This window comes from Megascapheus bottae, chromosome 13 (assembly GCF_031878675.1).
Source record: "Megascapheus bottae isolate mThoBot1 chromosome 13, mThoBot2.hap1, whole genome shotgun sequence".
In the NCBI taxonomy this organism is placed as follows: Eukaryota; Metazoa; Chordata; class Mammalia; order Rodentia; family Geomyidae; genus Megascapheus; species Megascapheus bottae.
Genome location: NC_143521.1, coordinates 56504610 through 56521289, shown reverse-complemented (window position 1 = coordinate 56521289; position 16680 = coordinate 56504610). Strand labels below are relative to the sequence as shown.

General features: G+C 44.4%; 1 pseudogene; it reads right to left on the bottom strand.

The window, feature by feature from the left end:
• Positions 1–2365: 2365 nt before the first annotated feature.
• On the bottom strand, positions 2366–3185 carry LOC150055977 (protein FAM50A pseudogene; annotated as a pseudogene).
• Between the last annotated feature and the right edge of the window lie 13495 nt (positions 3186–16680).

Sequence of the window (16680 nt, the reverse complement as noted above, 5' to 3'; positions counted from 1 at the left end):
GAGGATTTTCTGGTTCTCAAGTAGCCTGCATCATTGAGAACCGCTTTGTTGCGCTCTTCCATGGTAGACATGAAAACCAAGTGCTATATGCAGCAGAAGCCCTCATCCTTGAATATGTGCCTTCCAATCTTCTCAATGTGGTCTTTTCCCTGATGGCATGGTGTGCGCTGGTAAGAGTCACAGTGGCCGCTTCTGTGAGGATCATGAATGCAGATCCTCTTTGGGTCAAGTTCTGCCAGGGTGTGTTTGACTTTAGGATGTGGCCCAATAGCAAACTGCAGCTTCAGTGGCTCATGGCAATGCAGAGGTTGGCTCCGCATCAGGCACAGGTAACACACTTGGCCGTCCCTCCTTTCCCCCTCTCCTGCCACTTGGCAGTATGAGTTGGCCAAGTCCCGCCACCCAACAGCCAATGCCATACACTTGGCATCCATTTTTTAAAAGCTGGTTTCATTAGGCTTCACAGAGAGAAAAATTACCATGAAATCAAGGGAAAATACCAATGACTTTTTACTCTAAATAAGGTGTCTGCAAACTTTAAAGCACCAGTGAGCCAAACATGCTTCATTTTAGAGTAGAGGAGACCAAACTGAAATGGTGTTACTTACAGAGTCGAGTGCCACTTGGGCTCTGTAGTTTCTAAATGATAGTTAAGCTTCCAGAACTTGTCTACGTTCCATGAGTCTTCTGCCTAAACTTGTCTACCTTCCATGTGTCTTCTGCCCTAAGCATTCTTCAGCCCTGAGCAGCGTATCACTCTAGGATGAAGAGATTCTAGATATTGATCCCCGAGGCAGGCACATTTTGTGTCATACTCCAGTACCCCAGAGCCTCAGATGTGCAGCAGTGCTGAGATGGAGCTATGCAAGTAAATTAATGGAATATGAGCACAGGAAATTGGATGATACACAGAATTGCTCCAGTAAGAGGATCAAACCACCAGGCTCCCTTTCAATGGGGATGAGAAGGGCTTGGGTATCCCCCACAGCAAGGAGGTCCCTGGAATAATAGTAATAATAATCTTGCAAGTTTTCATATCCCTATTAATGAACGATGCCAATGATGCAAGACTGTTTACATTTCAAGTAAGAAAAGTAGAGACCAATGATAAGCAGCCCAAGGATTTGGTGAAGCTCAGAAAGAGGGAAGGGGTCATATGGGCCTAGACTTGTTCTACCTTTGGGCTATCCTTCAAGAAAATTGCACAAGCGTGTCCTACCACCTGGGTATATAATTTATATGCTGAATTTGAGAGACATTTATGTGATTGTCTATAATCTTGTCCCATTTATCATTGTGTTGATAGGATTTTTTGAAATATTCCATATAGATGACATGAACAGGGTTGTGTTTGTCCAGTGTCTAGCCTGGATCCACATGGCCCTAATTTTTGGACCCTAATCTGGAGAGGATTGCAATGAGATGGGCAGAGTGTCACAGAAGTGGAGCATCTTAGACATGGCTTGAAGCTTGGGATAGTTGAAGGTAAAGAAGGGAACTGACACAAGATCTGAGAAAGAGCGGGGTTTTATTATGTGGAAGTTCTTTTCTCTTTGTCGTTGTCTATTGTCCAAGGAGAATAGCTTGTTTCTGGCACAGGGTGGCCAGGATTGTTCATCTTTAACTTGTGACTTCTCTGGAAATAGGGACCCTTCTCTTGTTTGCAGAGGCTCTGCAGAGCTACCCTGTGGATGAGTGTGTACATTTCTGTTAGGGACACAGATATATAGAAGCCTGAATTTCACCAGCTCCAGTACTGGGCAAGTGTGCAAGTTCCAGGGTGGGTGCTGCTGGCTTGGTACATGATTGATGGAAGTATGTTGTCTTCTTGCCCCCTCCTGGCTTGGTGCTCAGTTTAGCCTGTGGTGCGGGACCCTGCCTGGCGTCTCTAATAGTGTCCTCAAATTTCTCTCACCTCTAGTCATGGGCAGGCTGATCAGACTAATAGATGTTTCTGCCACAGGCTACTCGTGTATCCAATAATTTTGAAGCATGCCTTGAACTTGATTACATTCCTTTAAAAAAACAAAAACTTCTATTTTTCCTGATCAATAAAAGGGTATTTGAAAGAAAACATTAAATCTGAATCAAGTTGCCTTGAATTCAGATCTAGTGGCCTATGCTTGGGTCCCTGTGTGTAATCTAGGAAGAAATCCAGGGAAGACCAAGCAGGAGAAAATGGTGGATGGCAATAGGGAGAGCATAGCCACTTGGGGCAGTGTCAGGAGATAGTCTCCCCCATACACCATGAGCAAGTGGTTCCTTCTGAGGGTTAGATAAGGGCCATGCCTCAAGGTTTTCTCTGTGAAACACAAGGTTGCTGTGTCCACCACCACTCATTGTTGCTCTTTCATCATGATGAACATCAGTTAGAGAGTGGTCCACGTTTCCCTCATGCCTCAGTGACGATGAAGTCACAAAAGCTCTGATGGGGGACAATCAAGTCCTCCTTGAAGTACATGAGCTGCTCGCCCCTGCTGACCTGAGCTCACTGACGTCTTTCCACAGGACCTCTCAAACATCTTTTGCAGGAACTGCTACAGCATGTTCCCCTTTTCAATCTCGACTGTTCACCGGTGCTCAGAACCATCCCAGTAACAGAAGGTGATTTTGATTTCCTCATTCTGGATGCTCTCCTGCTAAACTTCCAGGAGCCGATTCTCTTCCTCCACCCAGTCTTGGTCAGGCACGAAGCTTGTGTCCACATCTGGATTTCCCCCAATTTCCTTTTCTTTGTGGTAATCGCTTCTTTCCAGCTCTCATATAAAGCTACCTCTTCTTCCTCTAGTGTGAAAGACAGGCTAGAGATCTAGCCTCCTTCTTGTACTCCTTCTCTCAAAGCTTCTCTAGTGTCAGCCATAGCTCCTTCAACTGTTCATTCTTCACTAGCTACAAATTGTTCAGAGATGAACATTGCAGAAGTGTTTTGAACTGAAAGTTTATAACTTGGCAGTGGACAGTGATGGAGGGCACTCTCATGTAGATGATTTAATATGTGAATTTCATTGCTACAAACCCTTTTAAAGTATATATATACAACATGTATGTATTGTCTATTGCATATGCACTGTCACCCAATAAGTGTATGTGAAGCAAGAAGCCTGCTTACTACTTTCAGACATCAAAGGACTTGTGTGTCTTAGTGATGTTGCAGTAAAAATAGTGTGTACGTGAGCAGCACTCATGGTTGATTGATCATTCTCAAGATGAGGTGTTGAGTGTAGGTCATGTGTGCTGACATTGCATATACAGATGCACTCAGTGCAGCACAGACTACTGGTCCAGGAACAGTGGGCATTGATTGTACACTTCTGAACTTGTAATAGCTTGGGTTTTTTTGTGAATGTGTCATTGTCTTCTCTATCCTTAGAGCTACAGCAGCCTTCTGGACCCAAGTTAGGCAATAATCAGAGGCAGACTTTGCTGAGATGAGTGACCCTCCATGGTGGCCTGTCATGACAAGTAGATGTACATTTTTGTATTAAATCCCTGCTGGCAGCTTATTAATCAGTCAGATTGAATGCATATTGAGACTACTTTACCTCTAATAATTTCATCCTTACTTTCGTCTTGATCTTAATGTAGAAACCTGGTCACTTAGGTGCGGGGACATACTTAGATTCAAAATGCACCGTTTCCATCCTGTATCAGAGAGGGATTCTAAATTAACTGATTCTTTCTCCATCTTTCTGAGCAGGTACACATTTCTTGGTCCCAATTTTTTTATGGTAGTTGCACTGTGGATGTCGTTAGAGGAAGGCAGGAGACTGAAGGTTTACTCCTCGATTTTATCCATTGTGAACCCACATTTCCCAGGAGGAAATCGAGAATGCTCCTCTGTCCATGTCTGAACAGAAGATCTGTCCAGTAATGCAGGAGAAATCCATGGAAACGTGGAAAACCTTCCGAGATATGTCCAGATCATTGCCAAGCAGTTTGTATACCCCAAGAGGTATGGACAGGTTTTTGCGTCTAGCTGAGTGCTGTCTCCAACCTACTAAGCATGAACCCCAACACTGTGTGCTGTTGATAGTGTCTCGTGCTAGGATGTTGAAGCAGGATTCTGGGGTAAGATAGGCATACACACTCCCCATGTACCCCCGCCTCTCAGCGCATCCTGCAAGGCAGACTACAGTCACTATGGGTGGGAATGTTGCACATGTGGCTGATGGAAATAGCTTTTAAGACTGCATGGGTGCAAATGTTGATGCTGTGGTGGCACAAATAGGCTTTTGGGTCCAACTGGATGCTGACCCCTCAACTTGGCACACATCTCCAACTAGTCTTCTTCCTAGCAGTGATCCTAACTGTAAGAGACAGCAAAAGTGGATAAGAGGAAGACCTCAACAGACCTGAACAGGCTTTGGCTGTACAGGGACTCCATGCAATACCCAGCAGGGTCAGAGAAACAAGGAGTGGGAGTAGAGAGGGTTTTAGGTTTCTGTACATTCAAGGGTGAGTACTTTGTATGTCTTTTTTATTGTAATTAGTAAAAGGGTTACATGATATTTGCCAGATAGAAGGTGCATTAATTCACATACATTGATACCCTTTCACATGTCTTGGTACCCGTTTCCCTCCCCCCCACCCCCCCACCCGTCTTGGTTTTCCCCCCTTCCCTATCAAATTTCAAATATCCAAATACAAATAAATTCAATATATCAGATAACAAAGTGAGATACTATACCAATATGAGATAACCAAGGGACAGCAAAGGAGATGAGAGACAACATAGTACATTAAGGACAACAATCATTCATTATATGGCTTTTGTTTCAGTATCCTGGAGGTCCTTTCAATTAGCTTCACATTATATGTCCTTATGTATCAAGATTTTGCTCTATTGCAAATCTCTGCTAGTAGAGCCCAAGGTTTCTACTGATTATGACGAATGAGGGAAACCATTGAGCCTAAGTTCCTTTGAGTCTGGCTTACTTCACTTAATATGATTTTTTCTAAGTCTTTCCATTTCCTAACAAATGGGGCAATGTCATTCTTTCTGACAGCAGCATAGAATTCCATTCTGTACAAATACCACAACTTGTTGATCCACTCATCAACTGAGGGACATCTAGGTTGGTTCCATATCTTTGCTATGGTGAATAGTGCTGCAATGAACATTGTTGTGCTAGTGGGTTTAGTATGTCCTTGTTTCTAGGTGGTTGGGTAAATGCCAGGTAGTGGAATTGCTGGGTCATAGGGGAGTTCTATGTTTAGCCTTTTGAGGCACTGCCACACTGCTTTCCCTAGTTGTTGAACGAGATTACACTCCCACCAACAGTGTAGTAGTGATCCCTCCTGGCCACATCCCCTCCAGCATCTGTTGTCATTCCTTTTCCTGATCCTGGCCATTCTAGCTGGAGTGAGGTGGAATCTTAAGAGTTGTTTTGATTTGCATTTCTTTTATGACCAGAGATGTTGAGCATTTCTTCATGTGTCTATAGGCCATTTTTGTTTCTTCTTCAGAGAAGACTCTCTTTAAGTCTTTGGCCCATTTTTTAATGGGATGGTTGTTACTTTGGAGGTTAGTTTTGGAGTGATTCAATTTTTTGAGTTGTTGATATATTTTAGATATGAGGCCTTTGTCTGTTGTTTGGTTGGTGAAGATCTTCTCCCACTCCTTATAGGCTTCCTGATTAGTTTACTAGCTATGTCCTTTGCCATACAAAAGCTCTGCAGTTTAATGCAGTCCCACTTATCCAGCCTTTCTCTGATTTGTTGTGATTCTTGGTCCTTATTTGATTTGTTGTGATTCTTGGTCCTTATTAAGAAAGTTTTGACCTGTGCCAAGGAGGCCTAGTGTATCTCCTATTCCTTCCTGTAGAGTTTTCACCAGCTTTGCCTCCCCGTGAAGTACTTTGTATTTCTTTATTCTGTTCTGTTTGCACAATCCAGTCTTGTGCCTGTGTTCCACTGACGCTGCCTGACTCCCAGGAAAACTTCACCCTTGACCTTATCTTAATCCCAAACAGAACAAGTTCCCATCACTTGGCCAACTCTGCTGGGCAAGATGCTCCCAGCAGAGATCAAAGATAGCAGCTGTGGAGCAAGGCAGGCAAATCTCAGGAAGGAGCCCATGTGAAAATCCAACCCTGGATCACCACGCCCAGGTGGACAGCCCCAAGGGCTGGGAAGGAATCCAAGTCCTGGCTCATGAGCAGGGTTGGAATGCAGGAAGGCATGGGAGGGAGCCAAACAGACAATATTCTGAACTCAGACCACCAACACCAGTGAAATCACAGTCTGCAGAAGGTTAAATACTCACTGTATTGGTGGCAGGCTGTCAGGGACTTACACATGGGAGACTGGGGGACAAGGTACAAAGTTTGGCCATTAGCACTCACTAGGTAAGATGCTCCAGCCTCTGGCCAAGACTGGGCCAGCGTGAAACTGAAGGACAAAGCCTGGGGATTCTATTCAGACACCATTCTAGGACCACACCTGAGGACTGAACTTCTGCTGGTTTGGGACAAAGCCAAGCCCACTCCCTGTAGATAGGAACGGATCCCCTCTGCAACAGATCCCCTCTGCAACACAAGTAGAGAGGAACTGTCAAGTCGCTTCAAACCAGCCTGTCTAGTGGTCTCAGCCCTCAGGGCTGAGGAAAAGCAAGCCTCCAGCCAGTGTTCCCTAGAACCTGAGACCAAGCTGGAAGACCCCAACTGCAGAATTCCACCCCCACATTCAGCCCCCAGGACTGAGTGAAAGGCAGGCCTTTGAAGCTAGGTACTAGTCTCAGAGGGGGCCCTAAGCCCTGAAAGATCTAGCTAGGCAGGTCCCTTAAGGTCTGAATGGTCACTTTTGGTCTCCAATGCTTGAGAGTATTTAGTATGGCCCTAAAGCCCATGTGTACATCTCCACTGCCAGGGTCCCATTGTGGGTTATCTACAGTCTTGCTCATCAGTGCACCCAGAAGAAGACACTGCAACCCAACCATCACACTGGGGGCAGCACCCACCATTATCTTACATCTCTGAGTAGATAGCACCGGTGTGTGTGTGGGGGGGAGGGGTCAGCATCCAGTTGGACCCAAAAGCCTTCATGTGACCCTTGTGAGAAGCTTCCACCACAGCATCAATGGTGTCACCCAGACAACCTTGAAAGGTATCTAAATCACCCATGTGTGGAACATCCCCACCCATAGCTCCTGTGATCTGCCTGGCAGGATGCTCCCTTCCAGGGACTTCCATGTTGGAGCTTTGAGATTCTGAGGGGGCAGACCAAGCCCTGATTGTCCTGTCTCTAGCCTGCCATTTGGATCCACTCTCAATTTAGGTCATTCCAATCAGAAATACCCATTGAGGGACCAGATTTCTTTAGCCTCTGAGAAAACCTAGTTTGGGCTGTTTCCTCTAGGCTTGGAGCATCTGGGGTACTCATGTGAACATCAATCCTAGCGCTGCTGGAAATGGCAACATGGTGTCATGCTGTCACTATGACAATTCGTGATGATATAGTTAGGAGAGAAAATACATTTTTCCTGTCATTTTATATTATCTGCATTTCAACTGGGTGGGTGAGCAACCAGGAGACCAGTCCATTCTATAGCTGTGTTCAAAGCAAGGCTTCATAATTTTCTGTCAGCTTAGTACATTTTATCAAAAACCTAATTACTGATGCAATGGAAAATTAGCACTTGTGATGGATTTTTGTCCTTGTCTTGTATAATGAATATGTATAACCATGAATAGTAAATTGCCATAACAAGTCCACAGAAGAGAAGCTCTATTCACATGAGCATTCACAGGATTGTTTCAGTTTCTCATGAATTGGCTTCTACAGAGTCAGCATCCCTGCTTTGCTGATAAGAGGCCAAGTAGTATCTTAGTCATGAGGGAGATTGAAGTGATTCTGCCCTAAAGGGGCATTCCAAGAGCCATGATAAAATTAGTGTTCGATAAGGGAAGGAATCAGGAGGGGTGGGTGAGTGACTTGGAAGGCGCCGCACTTAAACTGTTGGGTGAATAGCAACAGTTCCTTTGTATAACTATATAAAAAATATTCCACCACAAACCTGACCACCTAGGCATTCTAAAGATAATGGCATATCTACTACTCAGTCTTTCAAGGAGTATACAAAATGGAAGGATATCCTAGAAGAAAACAAATTTCATACCTTGACCGATGCTTATAGGGAGATGGTCCTGAAGACAGAAAAGTCCACCTATAATTTGCAGTTTGAAATTGGTCTCTGCACAGATCTTTTTGGAAAGTGCTCACAGTGTATGGTCCTCAGACAACTGGGAAAAAGTGGAGGGAAGGTTACTTGGTGTTAGTATGAGAATGGAGGAGAGAAGACACCAAGCTGCCTTATTCTTGTGGCTGTCAAGTTTTAGCTTCAATGTCTCCTTAATGAAGGAAATGGAAGGCAGTCATTCAGCAAGAGAAGTCAGTGGAAGCTTGGTAAAACAAATTAATTTTGTGAAGTACCTGCAATCTTTGCTGTCCCATAGTTGCTTGGTATGACTGAATTTTATTCAGTATAACCACTTCTTTTAACCTTAAATGATGGAAATTAAAAAATTACTGGTATTTTAAAATATGATGTAAAAATCAACATTAATAAATTCTTTAAAAATTACAGTATGGTGCCTGAATTCCATTCATTTGATACAGATTCACATCCAAGAATTAGAATTCTCTGCCCAGTCTTAGAGATGGATGGGTAAGAAGTGGAGAGAACAGCAAGTTCCTGCAATATGGTATACTTGGCTGCTCAGGACCAAGTCTGAAAGGAAATAAGTAAATAGTAAAAACATTTCATGGCTTGTTGGCCAGTGTTCCAGCTTCAACCAATTTGGAAGAATGAGACATTATAAACAATAAACTTGATGGGTTGTGATTCTTCTAGAAAGTTGTACGTGTCATTGAATGTTCTTATTCTCTCTAGGGTTTATGATGGCTTGCTTCCATGCCTCATACTTTTCCTCCTCTCTGTGAAAAGCATCGAGTTGAGCTGGGGACAGTTAGGTCTCCCAAGCTCTGTCTTGGTCTCCTCTTCTACAATCTTGAGTGAGCACTTGCCTCTCTTCTCAGCCAAGCCTTTTGCTTCCTGCTTCAGGTCTTTGTCCTTGAGTGCTTGACCTCACCCTCTTGAACTGGCACTTGCTCTGCCTTTGGAATGAAGAATGGCTTAAGGCAAGATGCCATATCATCTTGGCCAATTGTATATTAGTATTCAGACTGATTCTGACTATTCTCCACAGCGTCCTTCACCTTCCACCTTGTGACATGCATCTCTTCTTTTCTTTCCAGGGCTGGCAGATACCTCAAGATCTAGAGCTCTTTTCTTTCCTCATCAGTTTCATCTTTCTCTTCTACACTGCTGTCTTCATCCATCCACCAAGCATCTCTTTCTACTTGTGAGTCACTTGGTCCTACCACTTTCGTTCCCACTCTTTTCCAAGGTCTAGCTGATCTCTCTTCCGCATCTTCACTGAAGTTTTAGGAGAAACCCACTGTCACTAGATGTATCCCCACTGTTCTTCTGGTGGTGTTTCTCATTCTTTGCCTTTGTGAAGGGATTGATCCTCAGCTGAAGACTCCATAGAACCAGTCTGGCCTATTCCTGGATGCATAATGTCACCTTCACCTTCTGCATCAAAATCTCTCATTTGTCATTGGGAACCGGGAGAGCCCCAACCAAGGACAAAATAGTTTCCTGCTTCATCAGTGAAAGGAGGCAGGAAACCCACAGCTTTCACTGACACTACCCTCTCTTGCTGGGTGTTTCACCTCAATATCTCTATCATTGGCTGGGTGGTCTGCCCTAGGGACCTTGGTCACGAGGTGCCATTCTGGGGCATCTGCACACAACCATCCCCTGCTTACTCTTTTCATTGCTCTGGCAGACTGGACCAAAGGAAAAAAGGGTAGGATCTGTGTGCCTCTTTTAGCTGCAGGGGAGAAAGAGCACTTCCCTGCCCCTTCCCATTCCAAAATTTCAACTTCCTCTTCAGGAAGGGAGTGCCCAGGTAAGAACTCTCAGAAACAGCACATGCTTGGCCACAAATTTAATTCTTTTAATTAACCCCACTCCCTTCCCCTGAAAAAAAATAAGGCACAGCACCATTTCGGGCTATTGATTGGTACGGTGCTAGACTTGAGCACAAATGGCACAAGCCCCGGGTCCTGAATTGAAGCTGTAGCACAGGCAAAACAACCTATTCACCTTTTTGTCTTTTGTGAAACAAACAGGATTTCAGCAACTTTCCACCTAGGGGCCCATCTCCCTGAAATCCCTGTTCCCTCTTGGAAGAGATGGTTTCGGCAAAGGTTGGAAGTTGGCTGCCCTCTTGGGAGACTAGAGACCATGGGTACCACAGCTGTCCATTTTTGCCATGAGATGAGTCTTTCCTCCTCCAGGTGAAAATCGGATTTTTCTCTCACTCAGAAGCTTCTTCAAATCTTAAAGAATGGAACTTCCTCTCCCCGAAGCACATAGGGTCCTCAGGCTTTGTGGATGTTTAGAGGTAAGAATCTTGTGGACTTTCTTGCCTTGGCTGGCTATACACTGCATTCCTCAGTTCTGCAACTACTGAGTATGATTCTAGGTTCAAGCCAGCAATATCCAGATGCATGGATTGTTTTTGTTTCTGTCTTTCAATTATATATTTATGTCTCTATTGGCAGTCCTGAAGTTTGAACCTGGAGCCCATGCTCTCTTGGCTCTTTCTCTGTAGGCAGGGGTTTTACCCCTTGAGGCCACAGCCCTGTTTCTGATGGTCTTGTGGTTAATTGGAGATTGGGAGCTGCATGGCCTTTTCCTGCTCAAGATTCCTTTGAACTTGGATTCTCACAACTCCCAACTCCTGAGTACCTAGGATCCCAGGTTGGTGCCTGACTTACTTCACAGTTTGAACCCAATACTTGAGTGGACATTACCATCAAAGGCTATTTTAAAGCAAATGACACATAACCTTTTCAGTTTCACTGCATAAAAGTACTTTATTTCCCATTTGTGTTGAACCACAACTGTATGATATTTAGAATTTCTCTCTCAGAAGGGGTGGTTCTCAGTGGCATCCAGACCTGGTTTGTGCACCTTCGGGTGGTAGTCTGATTCGATGGTGATGGGCACTGGAGGCCCAACCATGATACCTCGGCCAGGAAACCTGTGGGGCTGCCAATGAAAGACCTTCTGAGCTGCTGCTAATTTTGTCATCTCTGAAGAGGAAATACGAGGGGCCTATAGACACAGGAAGAAATGCTCCATGTCTGTAGCCATAAAAGGAATTCAAATCAAAACAACTTTGCGATTACACCGCACTCCAGTAAGAATGGCCATTATCAAGAAATCTAATAACAGAGGCTGGCCAGGATGTGGACAGGAGGGATTGATAATTCACTGTTGGTGGGAGTGTAAACTCATCCAACCACTATGGAAAGCAATATAATTCCTCAAGACTCAACACAGAGATCCCTTAGGACCCTGCAATCCCAAACACTGGCATTTACCCAAACATCCAGAAACAAGACATACTAAAGCCAGTAGCACAAGGGTATCCATTGCAGCACTATTTACCATAGCAAAGACATGGAACAAACCCAGATGCTCCTCAGCTGATGATTGGATCAACAAGATGTAGTATTTATACACAATGGAATTCTATGCTGCCATCAGAAAGAACATCATCCCATTTGTAAGGAAATGGAAAGACTTGGAAAAAATCATATTAAGTGAAGTAAGCCAGATCCAAAGGAACATAGGCTCAATAGTTCCCCTCATTTGTAGTAATTAGTACAAACATTGGACTCTCCTAGCAGGGGATTACAATAACTCAAAACCTAGATACAAAAGGCCATATAGGATGAGACTTAACTAAAGGACCTCCAGGATATGGAAACAAGAGCTATATAATAAAAGATTGTTGTTCATAATATACTGTGTTCTCATTTCTTTTTTTGTCCCTTGGTTATTCTCATATTGTTACAATATCTTTGTATCTAGTATGTTGTATATACATTTATTTATTTGAAATGGAAAAGGGAAGGGGGAAATAAAGTAAGGATGTGGGTGAGGGAAATAGGACAAAAACATGAGTAGGGAGGACCTGGAGAAACAGGTCAGTGGCTTTGGAAATATACTTCAGGGAATAATCTCAGAGAACTTCCCAAATATCCAGAAGGGCAGGCCCATCCAGATACAAGGAGCTTTTAGAAACCCAAACAGACCTGACCAGGAAAGGACATCCCACCATATTATAATCTCTGCAGGATCAATAGAGACCAAGGATAGGATCCTAAAAGCAACCCAGGAGGAGAGAACAATCGCCTACAGAGGAAAGCCAAGCAATCAAAATAACCACAGATTTCTCAGCAGAAACCATGCAAACAAGAAGAGCTTGGAAGGATGTATGTCATGTCCTACAGACAAATCCCTACCAACGAAGAATACTATAGCCAGCTAAGCTCTCATTCATAACTGAGGGAACAATTAAAACCTTCCACTCGAAAGAAAAGTTGCAACAATACATAGCAACCAAACCAGCATTACAGCAAATTCTCAGATGTTCTACACATTGAATATCAACACAAACATGTTACTGACAGAAAAACAGCACCTAAAAATCAAACCCGTTAATGACTGTAAGATCCGATAAAAAGAAATTTTTTAAAAAATGGCTGGAACTAGTAAATATGTTTCAATCCTAAACCTCAATGAACTCAACTCTCCACTTAAATGGCATAGACTGTCTACTTGGATCAAAAAGCGAGATCCATCATTTTGCTATCTTCAAGAGACACATCTTGCCTCAAACAGATTTTATTCCAGCCTCTCACTCTCAAAATACTTTCCAAACCATTACACCAACAAATTTGAGGATCTAGAAGAGATGGATGAATTTCTAGCCACTATTAACATAACCATACTGAAACAAGACAACCCCATCTAGCTAAACTGCCCTATTTCAAGTACTCAAATGTAAATGGCAGTAAGAGATCTCCCATCCAAGAAAATCCCAGGGCCAGATGGATTCTATATGGCCTCCAAAGCAGAACTCACACCAATACTCAGGCTCTTCAATGCAGTTGAAAGGGAAGACTCTTTGCCAAACTCATGCTACAAAGCCAGCATAACCCTCATCCTAAAACCAGACAGGGACTGAAAGAACTATAGACCCATTTCTTTGAATATTGATATAAAACATATCAACAAAATTCTAACCAACCGTCTTCAACACATCAAACAGGATTCATCGCAGGGATGCAAAGTTGGTTCAATACAGACAAATCAATATAATTCATCACATGAACAGGAGGAAGGACAAGAATCACATGATTGTCTCCACAGATGCAGAAAAGGCATTTGACAGGATACAACACCGCTTTATGCTAAAAGCTCTAGAGAAACTAGGAATCCATGGAACATTCCTCAGTATAATGAAGGTTGTGTATCCTCCTTCTCTGATATATTCTATATATGCGTATTTGGTTATTTGAAGTTGGATAGGGAAGGGAGGAAATCAAGATGAGGGGTGGGGTGGGGAGGGAAGTGGCGACCAAGACATGAAAAAGCTTATCAATGTTTGTGAAGTAATGCACCATCTATCTGCAGAATATAATGTAACCCTTCTATTAGTTACAATAAAATATAAAGGCTGTGTACGAGAAACCCACAACTAGCTTTATACCTAATGGCAAAAAGCTAAAGCCATTTCCTCTAAAATCAGGAATGAGACAAGGATGCCCTTTCTCTCCACTTCTCTTCAACACAGTATTAGAATGCCTCGCCAGAGCAACAAGGCAAGAAGCAAGCATAAAAGAGACCCAAATAGGGAAAAGGGAAGTGAAACTTTCCCTCTTTGCAGACGACATGATTCTGAATTTCAAGATCTATCGACTCCACTCCCAAATAGCATGAGCTGATCTGAAACATCACAAATGTAGCGAGATATAAAATTAATTGCCTTCCAGTATACAAAAACCAAGAGGTGCTAGAAGCAATCGGGAAAGCAACTCCTTTTGCAATAGCCTCAAAGAAAATAAAGTACTTAAATAAGAATGTAATGGACCTTTATAAGTTTAAAAAATTGGAAAAAAGGAAATTAAAAGCAGAACTGCAGAAATGGGAAAACTTCCCATGCTCTTGGATTGGAAGAGTTCACATCGTGAAAATGGCAGTCTTGCCAAGGGCTATCTACAAATTCAATGCAATACCCATCAATATCCCAATGTTGTTATTTAAAGAAATAGAAGAGGCAATCCAAAACTTCATATGGAAAAAAGAAGACCCCGTACAGCAAAAACAATTTTTTTCCAGCAAAAACAGTTCTTAGCAACAAAACAGCCCAGGAAGAATTTCAATATGAAACTCTAAACTCTATTACAAAGCTATAGTAAATAAAGCAGCTTGGTACCAGCACAAGAACAGGCCAGAGTAACAAAGGAATAGAACTGAAGACCCAGAAATCAACCCACACATCTATGGCCACAAAATCTTTAAGGGAGCCAGAAAAATAGAATGGAAGAAAGACCGCCTCTTCAACAAGTGGTGCTGACAGAGCTGGTTAAGCACCTGCAGAAAGCTAAAGTATCCTTCTATGTCAGACTGTATCAAGATTAATGGGAAATGGATCAAATACCTCGAGGTAAAAACAAGTACACTAAAAATTTTACAAGAAGAAGATACACTAGGGCTCCTTGGCACAGGTGGAAACTTTCTAAATAAGAACCCAGAAACACAAGAGATTAAAGAAAATTTGGAGAAATGGGGCTGCATTAAAATGATGAGCTTCTGTATGGCAAAGGACATAGCTAGCAAGTTAAACAGAAGGCCCACTGTGGGATAGAAGTTCTTCACCAACCATACAACAGACCAATGCCTCATATCTAAAATATACCTACAGCTCAAAAAAACCTTCTTTTCATGTGAGGGAGACAATTACAAATTGCCTCTAAACAGGGACAGGAAACCCTGTTGGTCTCAGACTCAACCAGTCACGATTCCAGGTTAGATTTGCCTGCTCCTCACCATAGCCTCCGAGAAGATGCAGAAAAAAAACCCCATTTCCAGGGACGAGTCCCTGCTCTGCAACAACTGCCTCTACTAAAAGGCTGGACTCCAAGGACCTCTGCCTTGACCACCCCTTCTATTCCTGGACTGATTTCCCTGCTCCTCACCACTGCCTCCTGGAGAGGCTGGAACAACCTTGCCTCAGCCTTGAACAATCCCTTTGTTCCTAATCCAATTTCCCTGCTCCTCACCACTGCCTCTGACAAGAGTCAAGAGCCCATCTTCCTGGAATAACTCACTCAACAACTGCCTCTGAGCAAAGACCGGGCCTCAGCCTTCACCACCCACTTTGGGCCAGGGAGGATTTCCCTGCTCCTCACCACTGCCTCTGAGAAGAGACAGGTTGAACCCCCTCTTCCTGGGAGGTCTCACTGCTCCTCAACAACTAAGTGCCTCTGATCAGAGGCTGGAACCCCCGGGTCTCAGCCTCAATCACCCTTCTGCTCTTGGAAGGACTCACCTCTGGGGCCTTTGTCTGCAGATCTGCTCCTGCTGGGCTCCACTACTACCTCCCTCCACAAACCACACCCAAGGAATGCAAGTGCAGGACCTACCCTCTCCTTTTAAAGCCTGCTGGGCCTCTCCAGGCCACTCCTCCAGTTCCTTTCCCCCTTCCAGGAGGCCCAGGCAAGGCTGGCCAACCACACCTGGAATTCACCATACATCCAAGCACAATCACAACCACGACTCCATCCTGCTTCTTCAGGGGCACCTTTGTTTGGGTGGACGCAACTTCTTCAGGTGAAGCTTCCATGATGACGGGTGGATGCTAAAGTGTCCCACGGGGTAAGAAACAGAGCCCTGCTCTGCTCCTCACAGCTGCCTCGGAGAAGAAGCTGCAACCCCCCTCCTCTTCTCCTGGGAGGTCTAGCTGCTCCTTCAAACTGCCTCAGAGAAAAGGCTAGAAGGCCCGGGCCTCCGCCTTTAACACCCCTTCTGTTCCTGGGCTGATTTCCCTGCTCCTCACCACTGCCTCTGACAAGAGGCTGGAAGCACCTCTATTCCCTGGGAGGTCTTGCTGCTCCTCCACCACTGCCTCCAAGAGAGGCTAGAACAAGCAGGCCTCAGCCTTGACCAAGCCCTCTGTTGCTGATGCAATTTCCCTGCTCCTCACCACTGCCTCTGACAAGAGCCTCGAAAGCCCTCTTTTCCTGGCAGGTAGAACGACTTTCAAAATGACTCTGAGCAAAGTCTGGAACCCCCGGGCCTCAGCCTGGACCACACATGCTGTTTCTGGTCGGATTTCCCTGCTCTTCACCACTGACTGAGAAGATGCAGGAAGCCCCTCTTCCTGGGATGTCTCACTGCTCCTGAACCACTGCCTCTGACCAAAGGCTGGAAGCCCCGGGCCTCAGCCTTGACCAGCCCCTCTGTCCCAGGGAGGATTTCCCTGCGCCTCACCAATGACTCTGAGTAGAACCTGGAGCCCCCTCTTTTCCTGGGAGGTTTCACCTCTTCTCAACAACTGCCTCTGAGCAAAGGCTGGAAACCCTGGGCCTCAGCCTTGACCACCCCTCTGTGCCTGGGAGGATTTCCCTACTCCTCACCACTGGCTCTGAGTAGAGCCTGGAACCCCCTGTTTTCCTGGGAGGTCTCACTGCTTCTCAACAACTGCCCCTGAGCAAAGGCTGGAACCCCCGGGTCTCAGCCTCGATCACCCTTCT